The sequence below is a fragment of the Hordeum vulgare genome, chromosome 4H (assembly GCF_904849725.1).
Source record: "Hordeum vulgare subsp. vulgare chromosome 4H, MorexV3_pseudomolecules_assembly, whole genome shotgun sequence".
NCBI lineage: Eukaryota > Viridiplantae > Streptophyta > Magnoliopsida > Poales > Poaceae > Hordeum > Hordeum vulgare.
This window is the reverse complement of record NC_058521.1, coordinates 609,937,057-609,948,992: the sequence shown is the minus strand read 5'-3', so window position 1 is coordinate 609,948,992 and position 11,936 is coordinate 609,937,057.

The following is an 11,936-nucleotide window of genomic DNA, read 5'->3' as shown; positions in this document are numbered from 1 at the left end:
CTCCGTCTCTCTTGCTGGATCAAGAAGGCCGAGATCATCGTCGAGCTGTACGTGTGCTGAACGCGGAGGTGCCGTCCGTTCGGCACTAGATCGGAGCGGATCGTGGGACGGATCGCGGGACGGTTCGTGGGACGGTTCGCGGGGCGGATCGAGGGACGTGAGGACGTTCCACTACATCAACCGCGTTTCTTAACGCTTCTGCTGTGCGATCTACAAGGGTACGTAGATCGGAAATCCCCTTTCGTAGATGGACATCACCATGATAGGTCTTCGTGCGCGTAGGAAATTTTTTGTTTCCCATGCGACGTTCTACAACACAGATCCACGCGGAGGCTTTGCCCGAAGGACGCAAACGGTCGGCGGCGAGGGAAGGAGGAGAATCGGGGAGGGGCGGACGCGATATGCACCGGAGTGACAACTGCCTAGGGGCTTTTTCCAAAAAATGTAACGTTTTTTCCACTTATTGAAGGACCGCGGGTTGATTTCGAACAAACAGGGGGACTTTTCTGCAAAAACGCCATGACGGACGACCAGAAACCCTATTTGCTTTATTATTAGGGAGAGATATATATACTTGTATCCCTACCCCTTGTAACACCAGATCAACCAGATTCAGATCAAAGCAATAAAGCAACAGGGACGACAAGCTCCTGTTTGGCTATCAACTCTCGTGCCGTGTCTCGCCTATACGTATTTACGCTTGTACAGCCGCATCGATAGCACAACCTCAAGCTAGCTCGAGAGGATCCATCCACCAGCTTGTGTGCCTGCTTTCTTGCACGTGCATAGCTAGCTGCTGGGTGATTTGATATACGAGATCAAAGCCAACAATTGGTATCTAGAGCCTCGACCATCTACGATCTACGATGACGGACAGCGACGCTGAGTCGGTCAAGTCTGGCAGCGGCGGTGCCAAGGGGAACAAGAACGGCGACAAGGTGAAGAAGGGCGTCAAGTCAGCAACCAGTGGTGGAGGAACGAGCGGCGCCAACTTCCAGGCGCATCGCAACATCGCAATCCAGTAACCGATGCTCACAGACGCCAACTACGGCGTGTGGGCGGTGAAGATGAAGATTATTCTTTGGTCCCTTCGAGTGTGGGAGGCCATCACGGACGACGACGTCGATGAGGAGCGCGACGAAGGTGCCATGGCCGCCATAGCCCAGTCTGTGCCGGATTCCGTGCTGATGACATTGGCGGAGTTCGAGACGGCAAGAGAGGCGTGGAACGCACTCAAGGAGATGAGGATCGGAGAAGATCACGTCACCAAGGCACGGGCACAAGTGCTGAAGCGCCAATTTCACAAGTTGCAGATGGAGGAAACTGAATCGGTGAACGACTACGCCATGCGTCTTACTACTCTGGAGGGAGAGATCCGCGCGCTTGGTTCAAAGCTCGAGGAGACTGAGATCGTGGAGAAATTTTTCAGTTCGGTGTCTGACAAATTCACGTACATCATCGGCACGCTCGAGAGCTTTACGACATCGACGACATGACCATAACGGAGGCGATCGGACGCCTGCGGACATGGGAAGAGAATGCTCGTGGCTGTTGGAAAGGCAAAGGAGGAGGAAGTGACCAACTCATGTACTCGCGCGCAGATTGGGAGGCCCCAAGTAGCAAAGGAAGGCGTGATGATGGCGAAGGCTCAAGCAACGTGAAGTGCGATGGACAAACCGGAAAAGGCAAAGGAAAAGGAAAGCCACAAGATCGTGTCAAGGCAGACCGATCTAAAGGGCGGAAGCAACGAAACTTGGATATGTCCGAGGTCAAGTGCTATAACTGCAACGAGATGGGTCACTTTGCAAAGGATTCTCCGAAGCCTAACAACCGGAAGATCAAGGCAAATTTGGCAAAGTAGGAAGACGAAGGTCCAGGTCTTCTGATGGCCGAAGTTTGTGATCTCGCTGAAAAGGCGGTTGTGAAACCAAGCCGGAAGGTGCTACTTCATGAGGAAAAAGTGACACCAAAGTTATCCGGTGATCAGAACGTGTCGTGGTATCTCGACACGGGTGCCAGTAACCACATGACGGGGTGCAAGGAGAAATTCCTCGAGCTGGAATACGATGTTGAAGGCTCGGTCAAGTTCGGTGATGGTTCAGCTGTGGAGATTTGCGGGCAAGGATCTATCCTATTCGAGGGTCTCACAGGCGAACATCGCATACTCACCGGAGTGTACTACATCCCACGGCTTCGCAACAACATCATCTCTATTGGGAAGCTTGACGAGAATGGATGCAAGGTGAATATCGAGAACGGAGTGATGACGATCTTCGACAACCTCCGAAACATGCTAGCTCGTGTTAATCGCACACGGAATAGGCTCTATATCCTCAACCTTGATCAATCTCAACCGGAGTGTTGGCTCGCCAAGAGTGATGATGATTCGTGGTTATGGCATGCTAGATTTGGACACGTTAGCTTCTACGCCTTGAAGAAGATGTCAAAGATGGAGATGGTATCCGGGATGCCATTTATCGAACATGTTGATCGAGTATGTGATGGGTGCTTGGTTGGAAAACAGCACTGCAGGCCGTTCCCTGCTCAGTCTACCTATCGTGCAAGTGATGCACTCGAGCAGCTCCATGGTGATCTATGTGGCCCTATCACCCCAGCAACTCACGCGGGAAAGAAGTATTTCTTCCTCGTGGTAGACGACTACTCGAGATATATGTGGGTCGTTCTCCTACGATCTAAAGTTGAGGCGTTTGAAGTGTTCAAGAAGCTGAAGGCTGCAACGGAGATGGAACACAAGTTGAATGTTCGCGCTCTACGGACAGATCGCGGCGGAGAGTTTACATCGAACGAATTCAACGATTACTGCGAGAAGATTGGCATAAAGAGGTTCCTCGCGGCACCTTACACGCCGCAGCAGAATGGGGTCGTTGAAAGGCGCAATCGAACCGTCGTTGACATGGCAAGGAGTTTACTCAAGAGCAAGAACCTGCCGGGGATTTTTTGGGGGGAAGCTGTCTCGACGGCAGTCTATCTTCTTAACCGGGCTCCAACGAGGGTGGTGATCGGCAAGACTCCGTATGAAGCAATTTACGGACGTAAGCCGAATGTGTCTCATTTACGGACGTTCGGGTGCGTGGCACATGTGAAGATGACGGAGCCACATCTCTCAAAGCTTGCTGATCGTAGCACCAAGATGGTGTTCATCGGATACGAGAGCAGTTATGGCACCAAGGCATACCGTTTCTACGATCCACAAACCAAGCGTCTACGGATTTCACGCGACGTCGTGTTTGAAGAAAACCAAGCGTGGAATTGGAGCGCCGCAGCCGACGGTGCTCCAAACGGTAACATATTCACGATTGAATTTCCAACTGATGATGATGCAGGGGAGGATGTCCAGGTGGTTGGCAAGACGCCCAACCAAGGTGACCACAATGGTAGTGATCATCATGGCGCCGACACCGACGACGGCGTGCATAGGTCGCAAGGAGATAACGACAACGCCGCACACGACACAGGCGGAGATCTCGACGACAACATCGACAACGAGGCGCGTAGTGACGACGACAATCAAGATGATGGTCACGGTCAGGACGACTACGCCGACGACACGGATGTCGATGACACGCCCGTGTCTCAGCTATCTTCCTCAAGTGCATCAACACCGACACAATTTGTGTCGCCTCCTTCGCAAGCCACAACGGATTCCTCAGGGCCTCGTCGCTACAAGACCCTCAAGAAAGTCTACAAGTACACAAAGCCAGTTACACTCGAGTACTCTGGACTATGTCTGTTCGGAGTTGAGGAGCCGGCGAACTTCGTAGAGGCGAGCAAAAGTCCTAGCTGGACGCACGCCATGGATGAGGAGATGAAGGAGATTGAGAGCAATGGCACGTGGACTTTGGTAACCCGTCCTCCAAACCAAAAGGCGATTGGTTTGGAGTGGGTTTACAAGTTAAAGAAGGACACACAGGGTGATATTGTGAAGTACAAGGCAAGACTCGTTGCAAAGGGCTACATTCAACGTCAAGGAGTTGACTATGATGAGGTGTTTGCACCGGTTACTCGAATCGAGACGGTGAGAGTGCTCCTAGCTTTGGCAGCACAAGAGGATTGGAAGGTTCATCATATGGATGTTAAATCCGCTTTCCTCAACGGCGATCTCACAGAAGAAGTGTACGTGGAACAACCCCTCGGCTACGAGAAGAAAGGCGAAGAAGGGAAAGTTTACAAGCTCAAGAAGGCACTTTATGGGTTGAAGCAAGCACCAAGATCTTGGAACTCAAAGTTAGACCGAAGTCTGGTCTCGCTCGGGTTCAAGAGATGTCCCCTCGAGCACGCAGTCTATACAAAGAACTCTAAAGGCTCAAACCTGCTAGTTGGAGTTTATGTTGACGATCTGATTATCACCGGAGAAAGCGTACAAGAAATTGAACGTTTCAAGGCGCAAATGAAGAACAAGTTCAGCATGAGTGATCTAGGATTACTAAGCTATTACTTGGGCATCGAAGTGAAGCAAAGCTCCGGAGAGATTTCCCTATGTCAATCGGCTTATGCGGTCAAGTTATTGGAAAAGTGTGGCATGTCAGATTGCTACGAGACACAAGTTCTAATGGACCAACGTCACAAGTTGAGCAAGCGTAGCTCAAATCCGCTGGTGGACACCACAATGTATCGAAGCGTTGTGGGCAGCCTAAGATATTTGATGCATACCCGACCTGACTTGGCTTATTCAGTCGGGATCGTGAGTCGTTTCATGGAGAATCCGACAACTGAGCACATGAGCACGGTCAATCAAATCTTGCGCTATGTGAAAGGCACCATTAATCTTGGTTGCACGTACAGAAAGGGAAAGGAAGGATTGATCCTTCGTGGATATTCAGATAGTGACATGGCAGGTGATGTTGATGACCGAAAGAGCACAACGGGCATGGTTTTCTACCTTGGCCCGAATCCGATTAGCTGGAATTCTCAGAAGCAAAAGGTGGTGGCACTGTCTTCATGCGAGGCAGAATACATAGCGGCAAGCAGATCGGCTTGTCAAGCAGTGTGGCTGAGAAGACTCCTAGCTATTCTTGCGAAGCGCGAGGTGCGGAAGGTGTCACTGAAGATCGACAACCAAGCTGCAATCTCATTGTGCAAAAATCCGGTTCATCACGAAAGGAGCAAGCACATAGATACCCAATACCATCACATCCGGGAGTGCATTGAGGAGGGGTTGATCGAAGTTCAGCACGTGAACACGAAAGACCAGCTTGCCGATATTCTCACGAAGTCTCTCGGACGACAGAAGTTCTTGGAGATGCGAGAAAAGATCGGCGTCCAAACTGTAAAGTAAGGACATTGTGTTTAGGGGGGTGAATGTAGGGATTAAACCCAACGTCCGGGTCGTACTGGTATACGTTTCCGAGTAGGTTTGCTGGTAGGCTCTTCTATACCTATATATATACTTGTATCCCTACCCCTTGTAACACCAGATCAACCAGATTCAGATCAAAGAAATAAAGCAACAGGGACGACAAGCTCCTGTTTAGCTATCAACTCCCGCGCCGTGTCTCGCCTATACGTATTTGCGCTTGTACAACCGCATGGATAGCACAGCCTCAAGCTAGCTCGAGAGGATCCATCCACCAGCTTGTGTGCCTGCTTTCTTGCACGTGCATAGCTAGCTGCAGATCAAAGCCAACATGCACCGATGGACGTGATGATGGCAGCGCATTGCATCATAACTCTCTTGGGGGAGTCACCGGTGAGTGTAGTTGTCTTTAAGTCGCACTAGCCTTTTCGGAATGGTATTGTGATCCTTTCAACCCTACCTCAAATCTGGTTACTCACGGTAAGCCACAATGTGCTCCTTTCACCGTGTCTGCTCGTCCCTACGGCCAATGCTCCTTAGTTTAGGCAGAGGGTCCTCTCCCACAACATTTAGGTTGTGACGGCGCGACGAAGTCCATTATTTTCTTCCAGGTGGCGCATAGTTCAATGTCATTATCCGTCATGGTTGAGTATGAGGTGGTACAACCTCTCATGTGCTTCATCTCGGCTGTATGCTGAAGGTGTCTAATTGTGCACTTCTGATGCTTGTTAACGTGTTTGGCTTGTTTTGTCGTGCTTTCTTTGATCATCTTGTATGGCGATTTCCTCAGCATCGTGTATCATTCAACCAAGTGGTCTGAAGTCCGTTTCGTGATAAAAAGCTTATATGACCAGCAAAACAAGAGCAGCGAAGATAACGAAGGAAGAGGAGGATGCCATCTAATCTCTCTCTCCCACACGCGCGCGCACACACACACTCTCATTTTTTCCTTTTGTTGGTGTTGTGTGAGTGATGGATTGGACATGCTGAGGATGTATGTGATGATATAGACGCAGATGGGAGCGCCCTCACTCCTGAGGAATAGTGTACTTAGCCAATTGGAACGGACATCAGATTGAAATAGTCTCTGGTTGTTGATTCAACTATTTTTCATAAACTTTACAAGCTACCTTTTAAGACATGTTTTCCCTTCAAAGAAGCAATGCAGCGTATACAACCATATAAGGATACTCTATCGGACGTGGAGTTTCACAGCCCGAGCTCAAATGAGCTCGGATGAACAGTAAAATCAAGGTCTCGAAGTAAGCTCTTGTAGCCTGATTCCCCTTGGCGAGGTTTTCGGGGCGGTCCAAGCGAAAGCTCAGCACCTCGACACTCGTGGCTGCGATATCTTGGTAGTCACTTCCCTCTTAGTGTCGTCACCATGGCTCTCCCGCCTTCCTAGCTCACGGTGAAAACCCTTGTCCGCCCTGACGAACGTGGTGGCTGTCGTGACCCTCTAGTACACGCAACAATGTCCTCCTTTGATCATGTATGCTTGCTGGTACGGTCAACACGCTCCTTGGTTTAGGCGTCGGTCCTCTCCGACAACAGTTGGGTGCTGACGGTGCGACAACCAGTGTTTTATTCTAGATGGCGCGTGGTTGAATGTCGTGGTCGGTCCTGCTTGAGTCTTCAGGTGGTCCAACCTCTCCTAAGTTTCCCCCGCCGGCATGCTGGAGGCGTGTAATTAGGCACTTCCGGTGGTTATTAGCCTGTTTGCCTTATTTTTTCATGCTAACTTTGATCATCTTTTATGACGATTTCCTCAACACCATGTATCATTCAACAAAGTGAGCTGAAGTCTGTTTCGTGATAAAATGCATTTATAACAGGCTTGTTACAAAGAAACAACTCAAATGATATTCATTTTAGGGTTTTTTAAGGAGGCCTCGTCCCGGCCTCTGCATCGAGGGATGCATACAGCCATATATTAAGTAAACATAGTGTTCAAGAAGTACAAAGTATATAAAAGGGGAAAAAAGGTACATGGCGAACATCGCGCCTCGGCCTGAAATGGCTAAAAGGTAAAGATGACTAAACACCTATCCTATTAATATGCCGCCATCCAAACCGGTTGAATATACCCTATGCTATCATCTCCCAGCGGACACACCGAGTAACCATAGGCTCCCTGGCTGCCACAGGAGTTAGTAACGACCATGTACGGATCAGTGCAGTAATTCTGTAGATAACCTGCAGAAAGTGAATATCACGAATTCTGTTAAAAACCAAATCATTTCTGCTATTCCATAAAGCCCAAAGAAGAGCACATGCTCCGACACGACTAGATTTAGCCAATTGAACATCAACTCCCTGTAACCACGTTCCAAATAACGAGTTCAAGTTAACAGGAGGAGAGATGTTAAAAGCAATATGAATTGAGCGCCAAACAAGTTTAGCCATAGGACAATCGAGAAAGAGGTGCTGAATATTCTCTACTCTTGGACAGAAACAACATCTGGGGCTACCTTTCCAATTCCGTTTGGCCAAATTATCCTTAGTTAAAATAACTCCCTTGTGAACAAACCACAAGAAAACTTTAATTCTAAGAGGAACTCTAACCTTCCAAATATGTTTGGAATTTGGAATAGGCACTGAATCAATGAGATCAGAATACATGGATTTAACCGTAAACAACCCATTCAGTGTTAATCTCCAGGAGATTCTATCACTCCTAGCAGAAAGGTTAATCTCCATTAACCTTCTAACTAGATGCAACCAAGAAATCCATCTATCCCCAACTAGAGATCTGCGGAATTGAATATTAAGGGGACTCTCACGCAATACTACCGCAACTGACACTTGGCGACGCTGGGCAATATGGTATAACCGCGGATATTGAAGAGCCAAAGGCGCTTCTCCTAGCCAGGTGTCTTCCCAGAATCTAGTCAATTCCCCATTCCCAATGATAAACCTCGATCTATGGCAGAATGAGCTTTTTACCCGCATCAGACCCTTCCAGAATGGCGAGTCAAAAGGTCTCGCTTCAACCTGAGATAAAGATTTGGAATGAAGGTACTTATTGGTCAGAATTTGTACCCACATTCCTTCGGATTCCATCGACAATCTGAACAGCCACCTGCTGAGAAGACATCTATTTTTGGTCTCCAAATTCTCAATACCTAAGCCTCCTTGATCTTTAGGACGGCAGATAATATCCCATTTCGCCAACCTATATTTAGTCTTAACCTCATCACTCTGCCAGAAAAAGCGAGACCGGTAGAAATCCAATCTTTTCCGTACCCCCACAGGTATCTCAAAAAAAGATAAGAGGAACATAGGCATACTTGTTAATACTGAATTAACCAACACTAACCTACCTCCGTAATAAAGAAGCTTGCCTTTCCAAGTACTTAGTTTCTTTTCAAACCGTTCCTCAATGCATTTCCACTCAGCATTTGTTAGTTTGCGATGGTGAATGGGAATCCCTAAGTACGTAAAAGGAAATTCCCCTGCCACACATCCAAACAGCTGATTATAGATATGTTGTTGGTTTTTGGCTTCACCAAAACAAAACAACTCACTTTATTGAAGTTAATCTTCAATCCAGATAACTGTTCAAAAAGGGACAAGATGAGCTTAAGGTTTTTAGCTTTGACTAAATCATGCTCCATAAAGATAATCGTATCATCAGCATATTGTAGAATAGATACACCCCCATCCACCAGATAAGGTACTAATCCAGCTACAAGGTCCTTTTCGTTAGCTCTCTTGATCAACAGAGCCAACATATCCGCAACAATATTAAAGAGAATAGGGGACATAGGATCCCCTTGTCTTAGCCCCTTACGTGTCTAGAAGAAGTGACCAATATCATCATTGACCTTGATCCCAACACTCCCTCTTGTAGTAAAGGAATCTATGTGCTTTCTCCAAACCTCATCGAACCCCTTCATCCGTAGTGTTTGTTGCAAGAAGGACCATTTCACTTTGTCATATGCCTTTTCGAAATCCACTTTAAAGATAACTCCATCAAGTTTTTTTGAGTGAATTTCGTGCAGAGTCTCATGAAGAACCACTACCCCTTCAAGGATATTACGCCCGGGCATAAATGCGGTTTGCGAAGATTGTACCACGGAATGCGCCATCTTTGTTAGTCTATCTGTTCCAACCTTTGTGAATATTTTGAAACTAACATTAAGCAAACAGATCGGGCGAAACTGCTCAATACGTGATGCCCCTTCCTTCTTTGGTATCAACGTAATAGTACCAAAATTCAAATGGAAAAGTTGGAGATTACCAGCATACAAATCATCGAACATTGCCATAAGATCCTTCTTAATGATGTGCCAACAATGTTTGTAAAACTCCGCCGGAAACCCATCTGGACCAGGGGCCTTGCCACACTTCAAACCTCCTATCGCGTCTAGCACCTCTTTCTCCGAGAAAGGAGCAGATAAAGACTCATTATCAGCCTCCCTAACTTGGGGAATATCTGCAACCTGGTGCTCGTCCATAGTCACAGAACTATCATGATGAGCACCAAAAAGTTGTTTATAATAGTTTGAGATGTACAATTTTAAGTTCTCATGACCAACTATTGTACCATCATCCTGTTCAAGCTGCACTATCCTCTTCTTCCTGTGCTTGCCATTGGCTACTAAATGGAAGAACTTAGTGTTATTATCCCCAAGTAAAATAGCTTTTACTTTTGCTCTATTCGCCCACTTCATCTCCTCCTCTCTAAGAAGAGTGCGAAGCCTTTGTTCAGCCTCAAATCTAAGTTGACGATCATTATCATTCAGCACGTTGTACTCAGCCTTTCTATCCAGCTCATCAATAAAGTTAATGAGCCTTTCCCGCTCATCTTTATATGTCCCCGAGACATGCTTAGCCCAGCCACGAAGGTATTGTCTCAGGTGTCTAATTTTATTTTGCCATCGTTGTACACTCGATGAACCCCCCGAAGTCCTATTCCATTCCCTGTCAATCAACTCCAGAAAGCCCTCCCTTAAGAACCAGCTGGATTCGAAAGAGAAACTGTCTCGATTACCCAGATGCGATGCATCCCCAGTATCCAACAGCAAGGGGGTATGATCGGAAATCGCCCTTTGGGGTGCACGGACTGAAACCAAAGGGAACTTATGTTCCCAATCTACACTGGTAAGAACTCTATCTAACTTTTCAAAAGTTTGATTTGGCAGAGAATTTGCCCAAGTGAAATTCCTACCTGTGAGTTCAATCTCCCGCAATTCAAGGCTCTCAATAATAGTATTGAACAAAAATGGCCATTTACCATCAAAATTGTTATTATCCTTTTCATACGGCCATCGCATAATTTTGAAATCACCGCCTATCAGTAATGGCAATTGATCGTCGCATATGCGAACTAAATCCGCCAAGAATTCAGATTTAAGTTCAGGCTGAGCAGCCCCATAAACCGCTACTAGAGCCCACTTAAAACCATCCATTTTGGATGTAATTTTGAATTTGACCGCAAAATCGCCAAACACTACTTCCCTAACCTGGAGTGTGTCACATCTGACTCCAAGTAAGATCCCTCCGGATCTTCCTCTTGGGGGTAGGCAATGCCAATCAAAATCAATCCCTGCGGAAAGAGAACTCAGAAACTGAGAAGAGAACTTATCTCTCCCTGTCTCCAAAACGGCGATAAAGTCTAGCTGATGCTCCACCGTAGCGTCAGCGAGGAATCTTGTTTTAGCCAAGTCACGTAGACCTCTGCTATTCCAAAAAATTCCTCACATCTTTCATCGTAAAATTTCTTAGCAGTCTCAAAGCGGGAACTCCTACGGATAGCCGACACCGGATAAACTTTTCAATTCCATGTCCGTTTAGTTTTCTCCCCATGTCCCTGGTCCGTATAACCAGGAGGACCTGAGTCAATTTGAACAGCACCCTGGGCACCTAAAGTATTATCAAGAAACGAATCCTGACCCTCCTTAAGCTCATCTATGGGATACAAATTCTGACATAAAGAATTCAGCCCCCCAAGGTCACTAATCTCTGCATCGGTCATCGGTTTGACCGTAGCCAGGTTCCTAACAATATCCAGAGCCATATCTACCTCTAGGTCCAATAACTCATTAGTAGATTTCGCAATTTCAGCGTTCGAATTACCAAGCGAAACCCCGATAGCCGTAGCTTTATCAATAATCTCAGGAGGTGAAAATTGCAAAATAGAATGCTCCAAATTAGGGTTAATTAGGTAATAATCATTTCTTTTATATATTTATATGCATGTTTTCTATATGTATCTTGGTGCTAATTTTTGGAACCTGATCTCCGATTTGCCCAGTTTGAAAAACTTAGTAATAATCGTATTTTTAGTTCTCAAGTTAAGATAAACAAAAATAATGCTCATAAGAATTTAGATAAAACAAGCCACCTCATATATTTCCATTAGAGCAACCGTCAATCAAACTTACAAGAGTTTTGAACCAAAAGGAAGCTAAAAAATACATGCAGGAACGTATATTTCTAGTTTCATGCACCAGAAAGCAAGAGACTGGAACAACTACTCCAGGAAGCAACGTTTGCACATTCCACTTTCACATTTAAATCATGAGCACAATCGGGCTCCACCCATTGCATACTTCACATGTATTGCAAGATTATAATACGTCCATAACTGTAGCATCAGACATATACTTCATTACAA